General features: G+C 41.9%; 1 protein-coding gene across 1 annotated transcript in view; it reads right to left on the bottom strand.

Annotated features, from left to right (window-relative positions):
• Positions 1-11,930, bottom strand: part of PLEKHG1 (pleckstrin homology and RhoGEF domain containing G1) — a 131,810-nt gene extending 119,880 nt beyond the window's left edge. The window contains exon 1 of the mRNA XM_072333078.1: positions 11,667-11,930. The gene's annotated coding sequence lies outside the window, so the exon portion shown is untranslated. The remainder of the gene's footprint in view (positions 1-11,666) is intronic.
• Positions 11,931-14,037: the final 2,107 nt, after the last annotated feature.

Here is a 14,037-nt window from a genome sequence, read left to right on the forward strand (position 1 = left end):
TTCTGGAAATCCCATTACCACCCCTGCGAGTACCTCCCCACCTACGTGTCATTAAAATCTAGATGAAACAGTTTATCTAAGGTTACACTCTACATCTGCAGCAAGGTAGGAAAGTGCTCTCCAATTCCCAAGCTCTAAGCACTGAAAGCTTCAGGCCACACACTGCTTCTAGAAATTGTTAGCACAGATTTTAAACATAATTATCTTTAATGCCAGGAAACCTCTATCCAAATTATCCCCCCACCTTCCCTGCTGAGCAATGTAAGGATACATAGGTAGCTGTTAGGCAAATCAGATCCACTAGCTATTTTCAAAGATCTGTCTGCTACCTGCATCTGACCTAGCCACTTTTACAGGATCAAAACCAGATACCATTTCATCACTTAGCAAAAAAGCAACTATTTTGATACAATTGTGATGCGGTTCTTTCTAGGAGTTAGTAACCTGCCTTAAAGCCTTCAAAACTGTACATTTATTGATTTAATAAGGGAAACAACTCATTTCCTTCACTCCATTTATAATCCTCCCCTGCTTCACATTATCATTCAGAACATCAATTAGAAACTGGACAAAGATCTTTTTTTTTATTATTTTCATTTCTCTAAACCACTGGTTTATGTTTGCATCTTCTGGAGCACTTCAAGGTTAATTTGCTTCTTTCCTCCATCGCTATTTCTGTGCTATAGATGTGATAGGGAAGAACCCACAGAAACAGAATATCAATGTTTGTCCTCTGAACTTTCAGGTAGCTATTGAATGCAAGACAGGATTTTAAAAAAATAGTAGTTTTTTTTTTCTTCATTTCTTTATATTACCATAAGGCATGTTTATGTACTTGGAGTGGAAACAGTGCACATTCATCTGCAATTGATTTCCTGTATGGCAAAATACCTCAGGCATTCAGCTGGCAGGGAACAGAGGCCTCTCACCATTACCAGGTTTTTGGGACCAAGACGTTCTGCCCAATGCCTGTTCCTATGCCAGAATAAATAGAATCTCAGCCGAGTGTCCAAGTTAATTTGGTCTAGGGGAACCAAATCATAAACAGGCAAGATTTTATGTTTAAAAAATCCATTCAAAAAATATTGGTCTACTTTCAACTTAAACAGTAATGCAATCAATTCAGTCTTGCTAATGTAGCAAGCTGTTCTTTTTTTGGTTTTTTTTTTTTGTTTGTTTGTTTGTTTTAATACAAAAACACAACTCCATCTGAAAAAATGCTTTTCTTAATTAAAAAAAAAAAGACTGAAGGAAAGATAGAAAGAAATATCAACACACTTTTCCTCCATCCAATTGCTAAGTTTACCACAATAAATTGACACTACAAAGCAATTTCACAGGTTTAAATAGCATTTTTTTTACCCTTTTGAGTGACAATTATAATTAATACTTTATTTATAGCATTTAGTTTTTCTCTATTTGCAACTGGATACATAGAACAACCTCCAGTAGCACTTTCATGAATCTGAAAAAGAAAATACATGAGTAGTCTTATTAGATTCCTGTGATCAGACTGCAACAGTTGTAACATTCAAATTCCCAGCTACCTTGTTGTACCTCAGACTGTAAATTAAGTGAAACCAAAATACAACATGAGCTGTAATTACCATCCTACTTTCCATTTAGTCTATGCAAGCTCCCTTATTCTCAGTTCTCCAGAGGCAAAAGACTCCTTTTCAATTGCTAGAGAAAGTAGTTTCTTTAAGCCTAGAAAGAGACAGACTGTCAACACATAAGAAATAGGAATAACCGTGGCCATTTAATTACACACACATGGATCAGAAAACCTGGCAAAACTGGGAGAAACTTAAATATTTTAGGAGGACTTTGGTTTGATAAGTTTAATCCACAACAGCTTCTTAGTTCCCAAATAAAAACACTGACCCACAGCAAAGAGATATTCTCTAAACTCCAGAGCACCCCACAGCCTTCCAAAGCCCTTGGATAAGTAACTTCTGGCAGGGTCCTACAGTCACATAAGAACCAACAGAAGCTCAAGATTCAGGATGCTACAGAGCAATTTTATATCAGCTTTCTTTAGCTTTTCAAAAATGTTTTCTACAGATCTTGGTTTTATCTTACTACACTACAGAAAATTCTGGAAGAAAAATGAATTTTTCATCCTGTGAATTTTTGAACAATTAGGTTGAACATTATTGTAATAATTCTTACACATCAGTGTATGAATATTGCACACTTTTACACAATAAACACTGTCACAAGGAAAATGCACTTGTCCACTTGAAGAACGTGATTATTCAAACATGCTGTCATTTGTCTACATTATCTGGGAAAAAATAAAAAAAAATCTTTACATTCTGTGAAATTGCCTTAATTGCTCTAGAAGTATATAAAAACTATCTTTAAAAGCTCTGCATTCCTAATCATTTCTAGAAAATATATAGGGTTCAAGTTCTTATTGACAGATACACCTAGGAAAGCAGGCAAGCATCAGTTAAGAGTCTTACTAGAATATTGGAAACATAAGATAAATCTTCTGCAGAACCACATTAAGCAAAACCTGCATTCAGATGCACAAACCCAAAGAAATCTACATTCAGATACAGTTACATTGAAGCTGTCTGGAATGATTGTGACTATAAAGCACTCTAGCACCTGGAGGTTTCACTGTAATGTTAAATAAAAATCCAGAAATTAGAAAATTATATTTCAACATCTAGTTTAACAAATTTAAAAAATATTAAAAAGACATACATAAAAATGAAAATCCACCTGGGGGTCCCGGTTGATGGAAAACTTTACATGAGTCAGCAGTGTGCTCTTGCAGCTCAGAAAGCAAATGGTATCCTGAAGTCCATCAGAAGAGGGGTGGCCAGCAGGGACAATGAGATGGCTGTCCCTCTCTACTCTGCCCCATTTGGGGTACTGTGTCCAGGTCTGGGGCCCCCAGTACAAGAAAGACAGAGAGCTGTTGGAGAAGGTCCAGAGGAGAGATACAAAGATGATCAGAGGACTGGAGCACCTCCCCTGCAAAGACAGGCCGAGGAAGTTAGGCTTGCTCAGCCTGGAGAAAAGAAGGCTGTGGGGTGACCTCATTGCAGCCTTTCAGTACATAAAGGGAGCCTAAAAACAGCAGGGGAGCCAGCTCTTTACAGTGGTAGATAATGTCAGGACAAGGGGAAATGTTTTTAAGTTGAAGGAGGGAAGATTTAGTTTGGAACTCAGGGGGAAGTTTTTTGTTTTTTTTTTTTACCAAGAGAGTGGTGAGGTGCTGGCACAGGCTGCCCAGAGAGGCTGTGCATGCCCCGTCCCTGGAGGTGCTCAAGGCCAGGTTGAATGGGGCCCTGGGCAGCCTGGTCTACTATTAGATAAGGAGGTTTTTGGTCCTGCCTGCAGCAGAGGGGTTGGGGCATGATGATCCTTGAGGTCCCTTTCAACCCAACCCATTCTAAGATACTATGAAAATTTCTCTTTTTTGTGCATACTCTGTACAGAAGGCAACCAAAAAAGTTTCCAATAACAGGACAGGCAGTTCACTGTTTTCAGAGTCTTAAAATCTTCTTCACTTCAGCTTTCCTAAGAAGTGAAACCCAATCCTTTTGTGCTATACACTAATGACCAGGACAGAGTTGCCAACAGATAGGCTAACATTATCTTTTCACTCCAACAAACTGGTTCTCTCAAACAAATAAATATGGTTTGACTTTTGAAAACTCTGTTCCTCAAGAACCTCTCTATTCTGTTTCTGTTATTAACAGCAGCTAGGAATTCATAGAGCATGATTCTTACTGAGTTACATGCCAGTACTTACAGCACAACTACAGCCAAGGAAAGTCTTTTGCCTATTGTAGAATCAAGGGATGGCCACATATTGTAACACCTTCTTGTTGCACGACAAATAAATAGATTTGCTGCTTCCCAGGAAACCAGATTTATTCTACATGTAATCACCTGAGCACTTTCCCAGATGTATTAAGCTAATTGCACAGACTAAGTTCACACAGCACTCCTACCGCTTAGAGCAGTGAGAAACACAAAGGCTGAGTTGCACGAGAATGTCAACAGCTAAGAGTGAATCTTTGCTAGAATTTCTCCAGACTGTTTCTTGTATGACCCCAAATTGTCCTAGGAAAGAAGTCCGTGTTAGGCAGGTACTGACATACACAGGTGACTCTGACCCACCTACTAAAACTATCCACTTGCTGATACGGTTCAAGGTGTGTAACCAACAAATAAGACAAACCAACTTAGTACATGTTTCTGCAATTATCTGAAAACAGGCATCACCAATCCTACATTATAAACAAAAAGGACTCTTCACGTAGCACAGCCATTAATTTAAAGGAGAACAGAAGGAATGAAAAGAACCATATATTGGGTAGACATTATCACCAAAAGACAGAGGCAATAAAAAGGCAGACCTGGTCATCCATAACCCTCTAGAAGCTTGATTAACTGTATGATGCGCACATACCTCACTGGCAGATGCTTCTATATGTAAAAGCTGTTCACTAGAAATGAAATAGGCCACAAAGCAACAGCACATCAGCGACAAAGATTAGCAACCAGCTTTTCTTATGAAGACAGTGAGCCAGATATCTGTGATTTGGTGTTCCAGAATTTTTCCTTGTAAAGCAGATGCAGCTTCAACCCTATCCAAACATCATGCAGTGTCACACACAGAAGAAATTCCTTCTCCATATCCCAATAGCATGTATTGTGTGTCCTATCATGTCAAATCTTAACTAGCAAAAGGTAGAAGAAAAATACCTGTTTTGGTTTGGTTTGACCTTGTGGGAATGATGGTGCCTGTACTATGCTTCAGGTGAACAAATGGCTTTGGAGGGACGTAGGGGCTGCAAGAGCCTAATCCATCAGGTGCCTTTGGTTAGCCATGAAAGTGAAGAACTCAGGGAACATTATTGTCCTGTATAATCAGGACCAAGGAAGCATAGCAGACTGTACATGTTACTGGAAGAGAGTGATACTGCAGATGATGTGGCAAAGTGCAAGCTGCAGTAATGGAGATCACTGGGGAGAAGCATTGGGGTTTCATCAGCTGGTTGTTTTTGTTCTTGTTTTATTTCATATAGGGTGAGGGGTTTGTTCAGTTGTTTTGGGACTTTTTTGTGTGTGTGTTTGTTTTTGTTTTTTTACATTTTTATTCTGCTTCTTCTTTTGTATGAAAGAAGAATGTGGTTCATACAGGGAAAGTCTGCAGAAAATCTAGCTGCCCTCAACAAAAAATTCTGCCTAGATCTGCCTTTCCTAGCAAACAGGCATCTTTAGTAGTGGGGGCACAAAATCACAAAGATACTGCTCAGAAAGAAACCTTAGAGAGTAAATGAATATCGAAGCCTTCATAAATCACAATCTTTCACTCAATTACTATTCATAAATTTCTATGATAGCTTACTGAAAAGCCTACACTGTGTCTGATACTTGATGCTGCAAAGTAGACACACAGAAGTGAAGTTAATGACTTTTTTTTCCTGGAAATTTGGGGAAAACGCACAAGGATAAGAGAGTCTGAAGTGTGGAAGAGAAGGAGGTAGTAGAGAAGATACCATCCTACCACAGCAGGTGAACAGACTCCACAATGTAACTGACCCAATAAGACAAGACCGTAAAAGGCTAATTCAGCTGGGACTGTGACAAGTTAGCCTGCCTACCTCCTTGACTGGCAGAAGCCTTCTCAGGCAGCAGGAGTACAAAAGGGCCAAGGTAAATCACATCAGAGATTTGTGACTTGAGTTCCACCTAACACAAAGGAGGCTGATAATTGTCAGAGACTGCCTGAAAGGAAAAATTACAAACATCCTACACTGCTAACATATAATGGCAAGTTATTTCCCAAAATGCAATCATGACTCATCACTAAACACACCTTTTCCTACCATTCAAATAAGCTAGGTCTGCTGACTCTTCAGAGAAATGAGAGCTTCTGCAGTGGAAGAAGTCTATGATGACATCATTTGAGTCCTAAGGCATCACAGCTCTCTGAGTAACACACAAGATATGTTATCAGGATAATGAAAAGGAACCATGAGGTAAACAGTGACAAAGCTTCACATACACTTGAGTCTCAGCACGTTAATCACAGCAGCACCAAACTTGTTTGCAAGCTGAAATGATGTTTCTGTTGATGTTAGCTTGGTTGCAGTCTAAATAATATGTAGAAAACTTTGTGTCTACTGAAGAGATAAAGAAGATAGACTTGCATAATTACTAGTTCTTTATTTCTTTGTTTTAAAAAAAATGAACTGTGAGTCTTAATTTGTGTCAGTGCCTGTGTTAAAGAACCCAAAGAATGATGTTACTCTTGAGTTGACACTGGTAGGCAAAAGCAGACATTGTGGCTAATTATAGGGGAGAAGATGGGTTAAATACTGTAAGAAAAGAGTTCGTAGGTTAACAAAGACAGCATGCCTGTGTTTATAGATAACTCCACCTAACACAAGCGGAAGCATGGGAGAAAGTACGAACGCTACAAGTTATGTACAAAATCTAGGAGATACAGACTGTTACCATGTGCTGATTAAAGGCAGAGGCCGACCTTGAAACCCACACCCAGATGACATTGCTGAGAAGTTGTCAGCTGTGACGGTGGAAGGAAGCAGGCTGTTACACTGTCCGTGACAACATTCCTTAGGGCAATCTAAACAACCTTCTTTTTCCTGATCTAGGTATCAAGGTCTTATCTACAACAGCTCTGAGTAAGCAAGCGGGCAGGTGATTCAACAACTGTTCCCATGACACCCTTTTTTTTTTTTTTACCTCTGCTCAGTGCTTCTAGCGAGAGGATGCACCCATCCTATCAGCAGAATATGTTAGCTACACCATACTAATGCCTGTGACATGATCCTGAAATGTCTGAATGGAAAAGAATGCTGAAATATCTCAAAGTTAACATTCATTAAGTTAGATTTTAAACATCTGGGTAGGGCTCACTTGCAAGTTTCTACAGAACGCGTGCTTACAGGAAGAGGCTTGGCACCACCTGTAGCCTGAAATTCAATAACAGAACACACAAGCAAGACTTAGACGACTTAAAGATAATGAACACCATTTAGAAGCCACAAGTTTTCATGGGAAACAGCTGCCAGACCTATCCAGTACATCTATAAAACCTATGTGCAATTTCCACTAGCATAACTACCCATGGTCCTGTAGAAGATGAGGAAATAGATCTGTTGTAGTTCACGCTGTAGAAGGAAGAAAGAAACGAAGTCATGGGCATCACATTTGTGTTCTAGATAGATCTTTAAACTGGAATCTTGCTCTGTATTCTCACAGCAAGGCTCTGCATCATGATCAATGAGAGCACTCCAAAACTCAGGTCCCTCAGAAGGTAGCAGTCAACAGAAGTTGAAGGCAGCCTGTAACTACCTGGGCAGCTACTTCCCTCAGGTCTTCTTAATAACTACCTGCAGCTTTTCCTTCAGTTTCCTCTCCCAGCCCTCTCTGACTAGGTTCCTCTTTTCCTGCACTTGCAGTCAATTGAATCAGATGAATCAATTTTAGGCCAAGCTCATTCAGACTTGACTTGATGAGATCAGACTCCACTGACCTATTTGATCCAACAGCCACATCCAGAAAAATGTTTTATAGTATTAACAAGACTTGAGAAACTTTTAATTCTGTGAGACACTTTATCACACACACTCTCTTGGAAATGCAATTAACACGAATAGCCTTCCTAGAAACTAATTTATCACAGAACCTTAGAATGGCTTGTGTTGAAAGGTACCTCAAAGAATCATCAAGGTCCAAAACCCTTTGCCACAGGCAGGGTTGCCAGCTACTAGACCAAGTACTAGAAGAGACTGCACAGGGCCCCATCCAACCTGGCCTTAAACACCTTTGGGGCAGCCTGTTCCAGCACCTCACCACTCTCTCAGTAAAAAAGCTTCCCAGCTTCCCCTGACATCTAACCTAAATCTCCCTTCCTTTAGTTTAAAACCAATCCCTCTTGTCCTATCACTGTCTACCTGTATAAAAAGTTTATTTATCTCATGTTTATAAACTTTTAAATACTGGAAGGCCACACTGAGGTCTCTCCTCAGGCTTCTCTTTCCAAGGCTGAACAAGCCCAGTTCCTTCAGCCCACAATGAAATCACGGAATCATAAAAGTTGGCCTAGATGTTCTTAGTGGTCTTTTCCAATAGACAACCCATCACCACCATATCCACTCACCACATCCCTTGGTGTCACATCTACACATTTCTTGAACACAAAAACTAAGCAATTATTAAACTAATATTTAATTTGTTCATATTCACCTCTTGTGCTCTTAACTACACGCTTCAAATCATCATTGTTACCACTACACTGCTAATATGACCAAGGCAGACCTCTCCTCTTCCCTTGCTCTGCTTCCACCTTCCCCTTCAAGTCTATGTTTCTATCCACTCATTACAATCTGTGATGTTCTTCTGAAAGCCCCAGATTCTCAAGGACATCTCAGTTCTTCTTTCAAAGAGAGGGTCCTGTGTATTTCAGTTACAGCAAAAGGACTTGAAAGCATGATTATTAAGTGTTAAACAACAACAACAACCAAACAACAAAACACTGAAAAAAAACCACTATATTGCATGTTTAATGATTAATACAACAAACACACAAGTTTGGGAAGTATGAGCCATGACTGCAGTTTGGGGAGGGAAAGACACTATTTGGAACTGGTGAAGTTGCACAGCTATTCCAAAGTTTTGAGTGGGTTTCCCCACAATGAGAATCTTAATCAATAGGTAAATGAACATCTATTAGAAGTAGCATCTTACTGAGAGGTAAGAAACCTAGAAGCTCCGTGTCATTCTCTGCATTCTCAGTTTACAAGAATAATGCTTTTCTCCACTTTTTTTCCCTCACTGGCAGTCTGCAAACTAAAGCACTCTGCATAACAACAGCAACGCAGGTTCTCAAAGCTGAGCATTCATCAACACCTCTGCAAGTCCTTCTGCCACTCCAGACTTTGCTGAGGGCTGCAGTAATTCTCTGTGTTGTTTTTGTTTGTTTGTTTTTGTCCTCCTAACACTATAAAATGGAAACACTGCTTCCAGTAAGTTGTGGCAAGACATCTTTTCACACTTAAGAGCAGCAATTACATTTCACTCTGAGTTGTCTGCCACACATAATCACAACTACTCCATACACCTTCAGTAGTCACTACATGTATCTATTTTTCAATACACTGTTTCTATATCTTCCCTAGTTAAATATCCATGCACTGAATTTGGCCCCTAAGAAACTTAAGGCAGTGGACTAAAGCCATAACTAATATGAAGCACTTGTTTACCACAACAATCACCCTTCTCAACTCATGGCTGAATACAAAAGGGAATGCTCATCAGATGAACTCCTTTGTGCTAACTTCAAACTTCCATGGCTTTATAGGTGTCTAATCTGAGAAATGCTTCTTGTTGTTCTAAATGGCTCCATCGCCAAATTGTATATTTCAATCATTTCCTGACCCAGAATATCTGAACTTATGGATGTGAAGTACATGAAAGGGCCATCACAAGCATCATCTCCAGCTGCCACCCAGCAGCCCCATTAGACAGCCAGAACTGTGGTCCTGGCTTTGCAGCAGAGAGATTTGGCACTTCCAAGCAAGCACTGGAGAGGCAACTGACTATAAGGGAAATAAATACAAGCCAACCATTCAAGGAGCCTTTGGCACACTCCTACATCTAGATTTCACACAACAGAACATTAAAAATAAAATGAATAAAGATTAAAGACACACAGAAAGGGTACAAAGAACTCAACCAGCTGATTGGTTACAAACCTTTCCTGCTAAGCACAGTTCATACCAAGGTTTCACAATCAACTCCTTCAGACCCAGATTATGCCTCTGGATTGTTAGCTCGCATTCTCACATCCTGCCAGAGGAAGAAGGGAAACACATCCACAGATGTCCTGAAAATGAGAGCTCCCAGCAAACAAAGTTCAGTATATAAAGATTTCTGTAGTTGTGCATTGTTAACATTCGCCCTGCACTGCTTGCAAGATATCAAAATTACAGCTTGCAAATCAGTTTGAATAGGGACCTATATTTGCTTCTTATGCTATTTTGAAGATGATGAGGCAAAACAACATGCATTAGCACCCAGTGTGAGAACCATAGCCTGCCTTTGCATGAACACACTCAGTCATACTGCCACAGGTCGATACTGTTTACACAGGGCTCTGTAGTCCTGTGGGAAGAAGCCAGCATTCCAGCGAACACACAGAGTCAAAACTGAACCATGTTATCAGAGAATTTTGCATCATTCCTGTTTGTCAGCTTTATAACATTGAGGAGAAGAAGTAGGGAGTCAAAGCTGAATAGCAAGGCATCTGCACGAGCCAGAGAACAATACCAATATTCATTAAGAAGCTGATATTGAGCTGCCCTCTCATATTTTCAAGACAAGCACTCTATTAATACATTTTCTAACCTTAGCATAACTCTTATGTTTCCATCTCAAAGCACCCCCATATGTGCTGCTGAAGAACGCACAGAATTAGAACAACTGCATGCCACACACAGAAGGAAAAAAAAAAAAAAAAAAATGGTTTTAAATAAATCTCAGGGAAGTTACATATTGTGCCTTGCCAACCACAGTGAATTACATAGCCAGGAGTTGCTACTGCCAGATTTAGCTTCGTATGAGCTAAAAGGATTCCTTCATAAATTTAGCTAGAGGCACAGGCAACAAACGCATGTGGAAATTTGAACCACAACTCTCCAGCAGCAAAGATTGCTCCCTCCAAGAATGAAACAGTAGCAAAGGAAGACTATTAGCAGGCTCTTATTACACAGCTTTCAAAACACCTACAAGTCATCGGGTTCTCTGGGCAGCATTAAGAATACCTAGATTACAAGCAACAACATGAAAAAGAAAAAACCACGGCCACAGCTGGTGCTGTATCTCAATTAACAATTAAAAGAGGAAAAAAGCTAACCGAAGAGGACCGGGTTAGCTGTACATTCAGCTGGCTACCAAGTTTGTTTCAGGTCTTTTTCCCCTCCTGCTCAGAGCACGGCGGCTCGAAGAGAATGAAACGAATTGCCCCAGGTTTGTTAGGGCTTCTCATTCAGCAAGAGGGAGAAGGGCCACGGCACACAATCAGCAGAAGCAGAGAAAGGTGAGGATGGGAGATCGGGCAATACGCAAATGGTTTCACCGGACACCAGGACACACTGCTTTGTCGGGCGTCTTTCTTCCCACCCAAGAACAAACTTTCCTACTACTTAAAGATGAGACCAATCATATTTTAACTCTTTCCATACCACATTTACCACAATCCAGTCAACATCACTTCAAAGCATCCAAGTTTTTTGGAACAGACTTTTCCAAAACGTTTGTGTAAACCTAGAACTGTGGTGAGGCTTCGTTGTATATCAATCCCCATCCCCCCAGAAAGACACGATTAAACCTTCAGACCTCAGCGAAGCACAGCCGTGCACAAAATACTCCCTTTTCTCTCCCAAAGCCGGGGATGCCGGCAGCCCCCCCCCAACCCTCCTCCAACAGCGTACACAGAACTGCCCCGCCGCAGCGAGGCGCGGGGCTCGCACAAAGGCTGCAGGCACGGCGACCGCTCCCGGGCAGGCGATAGGGCCCGGCGGTGGTACCCGGGGAGCTCGGGGGCCTCAGCGACGGCCGAGCCTCGCTGGGGTCGCCCCCTCCCCAGCGGCACGAAGATCCGCGCTTACCGGCAGCCCTGCTCCTCCTCCCGGTTACAATCCAGGCGCAGAGGCGCGCACCGGGGGGCTTCTCTTCAGAATCCCTCCCTCGCAGCGCTCCTCAGTCGCCACCCGACTCTCTCCGTACACTTCGGCTCCGAGCAGCGGTTTAATCTCCAGACTTCCTCCTCCTCCCGTCCGGGCAGGGGACTCAGCGAAACTCCCCTCCTCCATGCAGCTCCCGGAGCCGAGCCGCTGCCTCAGCCCCTCCCCGGGGAGGCCCGGCCCGGCCCCGGGCTGCAGCTGACTCCGCTCCCCTTTTCCTCCTCCCCCGGAGGCTGGGAAGGGGGAAGGGGAAGAAAGATTTAACCGCTCGGACTGATCCCTGGAGCCGAGCCAAAGCCAGCAGTCAAATTACAGCCCCGGGAAGAAGGGAGGGGAAAAAAATAATAATAATAAAAAAATCAGCTACTGTTTTCACGCGTGGAACGAGCGCTCCGCTCTCAGCCTCCTCTTCAGCCCTTTCTGTGCGCTTAGAAAGCACCGCCGAGGTCGTCAATGTGGGTTTTTCTGTCTACTGTTCTCACAGCCGGTATCGGTGTTAAAGGGTCAGCGCTCCTGTATAGGAGTTTAAAGGGCCCAAAGGTGAAAGGGGCAGGTGGGCGCTGACATTCTGACCGCGAACGGCAAATTCAGGGAGGTTTTAAGGATCACATCTGCCTCCTGGTCACCTGTCTGGCCATCTTCTTGGAAAGATAAATTTGAGATTACTTTTAAATAGTTTCTTCTTACCATCGTGTAAGATGCGTGCCCAGAAAGAAGTTGCTTCAGTTCAGTGTGAATTTCTAATAGATGCTTGGTGGTCCTCGTTCCTTTGACCCCTGACTAAACACATGGTTTCCCATAAAGCCTAGTTCTGTGCTTTGCATTTGGTGAAGCTCTTATACTTCTGTTCCACAACACGGCATCTCCCCAAACACACACTAAGACAGAGCACATAGAATAAGAAGAAATTTGGGAGGTTGGACTAGCTCTGAATTTGCAGATGTCAAAACAAGTACAGCAGTAACTCGGTAAACCAGGAAGTTTTGGTGTTTGCCCTCATCATACCTGTTCTCATTAGAATCCTTCAGAAAATAAAAGAAAAAAAGCTCTGACAAGGACCGTTTGTCACTGTTCCTGTGTCATTAGTTTAAAAGCTCAGAGCTCCTTCCCACCAGCCACATGGTATAAGTTGTAGTGCAGAATTTTAAAAGAACAACATGTTTATAAATTCATTTTGGCCACGTTTCAAAATGAAGGTTTGCATTAAGTAAGTGGGAGTAAATTAGCATATCAGCTGAAGGAAAAAAAAACTCAGGGATCTTAATGACAGCCTTTCTTGAGAGTAATATTCATTCGCATCACGGAATTAGAGCATGGTTATGAGTAAGGGGTGAGCCCCATTCTTCCTCACCTTCCTTATACACTATCCTAGCCCCATCTGGCAGAAGGGCAGGTGATTGGAGCTGAGAATCCACAGAATATCCTGGAAGAGTGCTCCACAGAACTGCTCTGTAGGGCAAATATGGAGACAGTAAGCAGGGCTGGATATAACCAGCATCTTCACTAACCCAGCTCAGAGATCACAGCTTTGTGCACTGCCTTGCTGCTGTGTGTCAACAGCCAGCATCCAATGGGGACATCCTTGTCTCAGCACAACACTCTAGCCATGTGCTAGGGACAAAAATTTGGCCATTGTTTGCTCACCATTGCAAGGAAACAAAACAAAACAACAAAAAAACCCTTTCTAATGAAAAAAACTGGGAGAGACATATTTGGAACCTTTCCACACTGGGGGAAGAAGGGAGTGTTTTCCTTCATGAACAGACTTTTCAAAGATGATAACAAAACAAACTACTGGATGGTGCGTTTAACTTGGGCCAAATTAAAACAAATGAAAATGCACACACGTCTCCACATGAGAAATACAAGAGCAAAAACCCCAAACCAAACGGTATTCCAAGTCCCTTTAAGAAACTGTACGACCTCTGAAAATGTGTTTTAAAGGCCTGACATGATCTGTTCCATATGGAGTTTGTTTTCTCTCCGTGCTGTGACTAACAGGAAAAATCTTCAAGAAGAGAAGCTTCTTCCTCTCTCTTCATCCTTACCTCCTTCTCCCCAAAGGACCCATCAAGAGCCAGTCTGGTTTCAGTTTGCTTCTACTAAAAATAGTGTTCCAGCACACTGACCAAATGCCTCCAGTTCTGTGCTGACTGACCGACAGAATACAATTGTTGCTGCAGAAAGCGAAAGACTGGTGCAGGTTTAAAGGTCAGGCTTTATGACCCTGCAATACAAAACAGTGCATTTGGAGAACCACCCCTTTTTGGAAGAATTACGTACATAGGCTGTAATA

This window comes from Excalfactoria chinensis, chromosome 3, assembly GCF_039878825.1.
Source record: "Excalfactoria chinensis isolate bCotChi1 chromosome 3, bCotChi1.hap2, whole genome shotgun sequence".
NCBI lineage: Eukaryota > Metazoa > Chordata > Aves > Galliformes > Phasianidae > Excalfactoria > Excalfactoria chinensis.